This window comes from Saccopteryx bilineata, chromosome 11 (genome assembly GCF_036850765.1).
Source record: "Saccopteryx bilineata isolate mSacBil1 chromosome 11, mSacBil1_pri_phased_curated, whole genome shotgun sequence".
Classification (NCBI taxonomy): Eukaryota; Metazoa; Chordata; class Mammalia; order Chiroptera; family Emballonuridae; genus Saccopteryx; species Saccopteryx bilineata.
The window spans coordinates 63,424,015-63,427,984 of NC_089500.1; the positions used below are offsets into that span (position 1 = coordinate 63,424,015).

At 48.9% G+C, this 3,970-nt stretch overlaps 1 pseudogene; it reads left to right on the forward strand.

The window, feature by feature from the left end:
- Positions 1-2,431: 2,431 nt before the first annotated feature.
- Positions 2,432-3,747, forward strand: LOC136315068 (tetratricopeptide repeat protein 4 pseudogene; annotated as a pseudogene).
- The last annotated feature ends 223 nt before the right edge of the window (positions 3,748-3,970 follow it).

Genomic DNA, 3,970 nt, shown 5'->3' on the forward strand with positions numbered 1-3,970 from the left:
ACAAATCTAATAAAATAAGTATAAAACTTACTCTGAAAACTATAAATATTGTTAGAAGACATTAAGGAAGGTCTAAATCAGGGGTCCCCAAACTTTTTACACAGGGAGCCAGTTCACTGTCCCTCAGACCATTGGAGGGCTGGACTATAAAAAAACAAACAAACCGGGCCCTGGCCGGTTGGCTCAGCGGTAGAGCGTCGGCCTAGCGTGCGGAGGACCCGGGTTCGATTCCCGGCCAGGGCACATAGGAGAAGTGCCCATTTGCTTCTCCACCCCTCCGCCACGCCTTCCTCTCTGTCTCTCTCTTCCTCTCCCGCAGCCAAGGCTCCATTGGAGCAAAGATGGCCCGGGCGCTGGGGATGGCTCTGTGGCCTCTGCCCCAGGCGCTAGAGTGGCTCTGGTCGCAACATGGCGACGCCCAGGATGGGCAGAGCATCGCCCCCTGGTGGGCAGAGCGTCGCCCCATGGTGGGCGTGCCGGGTGGATCCCGGTCGGGCGCATGCGGGAGTCTGTCTGACTGTCTCTCCCTGTTTCCAGCTTCAGAAAAATGCAAAAAAAAAAAAAAAAAACTATGAACAAATCCCTATGCACATTGCACATATCTTACTTTAAAGTAAAAAACCCAAAATGGGAACAAATATCAATACAATATTTAAAATAAAGAACAAGTAAATTTAAATCAACAAACTGACCAGTATTTCAATGGGAACTATGGGCCTGCTTTTGGCTAATGAGATGGTCAATGTCCGGTTCCATATTTGTCACTGCTAGCCATAAGAAGTGATATGACACTCTTCCGGAGCCGTGATGTGTGCGTCCCCCGTCACTGGAAGTAGTACTGAACGTGAGCCACGCCGCGCTTTGTCCCTGGCTGGTTGGCTCAGCAGTAGAGTGTTGGCCCAGCGTGTGGAAGTCCCAGGTTCAATGCCTGATCAGGGCACACAGGAGAAGCGACCATCTGCTTCTCCATCCCTCCCCCTCGTCTTCTCTCTCTCTCTCTCTCACTGACCACCAATGAAAGAGATGCCCCTTCCAGAAGTGCAGTGGGGCCGGATAAATGGCCTCAGGGGGCCGCATGCAGCCCGCAGGCCGTAGTTTGGGGACCCCTGGCCTAAATAAATGGAAAGACATTCGATTTTCATGGATAAGACTTAAAATTGTTAAAATAGCAATCCCCAAACTGATCTGCAGATTCAATGCAATCCTCATCAGAATTCCTCCTGGCTTCTTTACAGAAACTAAAAAGCTGATTCTAAAATTCATATGTAAATTCAAGGGATCCAGAATAGCTGGGACAGTCTTGAGAAAGGAAGCAAAGTTGGCACTGGCACAGGATAGACATATACTTGGAATAAAATGGAGTTTAGAAATACACCCTCATACTTATAGTCAATTGATTTGCAACAATTGAATTGCCAAGGCAATTCGATAGAGAATAATCTTTTTCAACAAATGGTACTGGCAACTGGATATCCATATGCAAAAGAATGAAGTTGAATCCCTATTTCACAGCACATACAAAAATGGATCAAAGGCGTAAGTGCAAGAACTAAAACTATATAACTATTAAAAGAAAATATAGGGCCTGACTGGTGGTGGAGCAGTGGATTGATTGTTGGCCAGGGACGCTGAGGGCCCTGGTTTGAAACACCTAGATTGCTGGCTAGAGCACAGGTTTGTCGGCTTGAGCATGAAGTCATGTCGATGATTGCAAGGTCACAGGCTTGAGCAAGGGGTCACTGGCTCATCTGGAAGCCCCTGGTCAAGGCTCATATGAGAGAGCAATCAATAAAAACACAACCAAAGTGAAGCAACTACAAATTGATGCTTCTCATCTCTCTCCTCCTTCACCTGTCTAAAAACGCGGTGGGGGGGGGGGGCGTTCTCTTTATAACCTTGGATTAGGCAATGGTTTTGAGATGATACCAAAAGCACAGCAACAAAAAAAGATATATAGCCTGACCAGGTGGTGGTGTAGTGCACAGAGCGTTGGACTAGGATGTGGAGGACCCAGGTTCGAAACCTTGAGGTCACTGGCTTGAGCACGGGCTCATCCAGCTTGAGTGCACGGTGTCTGGCTTGAGTGTGGGATCATACACTGACCACATGGTCACTGGTTTGAGCCCAAAAGTCGCTGGCTTGAAGCCCAAGTTTTCTGGCTTGAACCCAATGTCGCTGGCTTGAGCAAAGGGTCACTCACTCTGCTGTAGCCCCCTTGGTCAAGGCACATATGAGAAAGCAGTCAGTGAACAACTAAAAGGAGCCACAATGAAGAATTGATGCTTCTCATCTTTCTCCATTCCTGTCTGTCTGTGCCTATCTGTCCTTCTCTCTGACTCCCTGTCTCTGTCACCAAAAAAAAAAAAAAAAGATATATAAATTAGAGACTGAAAAAATTGGGACTTGGTAGCAGGAGGGCAAAGAAGTTGTAATGGAGCAGCCTGAGCTGGAGGCCACCTCTGACAATGCCTTGAACATGTTCCTGGGAACACCTCGGACCCAGCGGTACTGCGGCAGCTTCCACAAAGACCATCAGGAGGAGGAATTTTAAAAGACACCTCTATTTGGCCCTGGCCGGTCGGCTCAGCAGTAGAGTGTTGGCCCAGTGTGTGGAAGTCCCAGGTCCGATGCCTGGTCAGGGCACACAGGAGAAGCGACCATCTGCTTCTCCACCCCTCCCCCTCGTCTCCTCTCTCTCTCTCTCTCTCTCTCTCTCTCTCTCTCTCTCTCTCTCTTTCTCTCCTGCAGCCATGGCTTTGTTGGTGAAAGTTGACCCTGGGTAAGTGCTGAGGATGGCTCCTTGGCCTCTGCCTCAGGTGCTAAAATATATAGCTTGGTTGCTGAGTAATGGAGCAATGGCCCCAGATGGGCAGAGCATCGCCCTGTAGGGAGCTTGCTGGGTGGATGCAGGTTGGGGCGTATGCAGGAGTATGTCTCTCTGCTTCCCTGCCTCTCAATTATAAATAAATAAATAAGAAAAAGGAAAAAAAAAATCCCTATTTGTGAAAAAAGTGCCGTCAGAAATTGATCCTATGGGGAGTCCTGACTTGGCTTCTGTTCCGTCAGTTATTTTTGAAGATTACTTAGAAACACTATTAAAAAGCTCGGATTGGTGCACTGAAGGCGTAAAGAAGAAGTGTGCAGACTGACTGGAATGCTGTCCTTTATAGCAACAGGGCAGCAGCACAGTACTGTCTGGGCAATTCTGTTGTGCTCTCAGTAACGTGACGGCTGCCAGACAGCTAAAATCCTGCCACCTCAAAGCAACCGTAAGAGGTGCCCTATGCCATCTGGAACTGAAAAACATTGCTGAGGCTGTGAACTGGTGCAGTGAGGGGCTGCAGACAAATGCCAAAGAAAACAAGCTTCTGGAGATGAGGACTAAAGTAGACAAACTGAAACGAACAGAACAGAGAGATAGAAGGAAACTGGAGTTGAGAGAAAGGAAGGCGCAGAAGCGGAGTGAGGCCTTGCCCCAGGGTGTCAAGGTTAGGACAGCAGTCTGGTCCCTGACGTTGCTGGGGAGGATGAAGAACCAGCCTCAGGAGGTCTAGGATGAGCTCCCGGATGGCCACAGCTTTGGGAACCCCCGTGGAGCCCGGCTGAGCATAGAAGACAAGGCAGGCAGGCTGAGCTGGCCGGCCTGTGCTCCTTCTGTGCCCAGCGTATGCCCAGTTGAACTTCACCTCTACTGTCCACGAGGACTCTAGGCTTGTTGATCATGTACTGACGTTTGCTGTACTCTGAGCAGAAACACTGCCCTGCTGATTTAGACGTCCACTTTAGAAGTATGAGGACAGGGCAGAACGGTAAAGGTGCCTCCCAAGAGCTCCCGCTGCATGTGCTGCAGCACCCAGGGACTTTGGAAAAGCCCTGACATTTTTGGTTTGTGTAGATCCTTTTTTTTTTTTTTTGCAGAATTTATCTCTGAGGGAGAAAGGTGCACAAGGTAAAGGGACTGAGCCAGGCT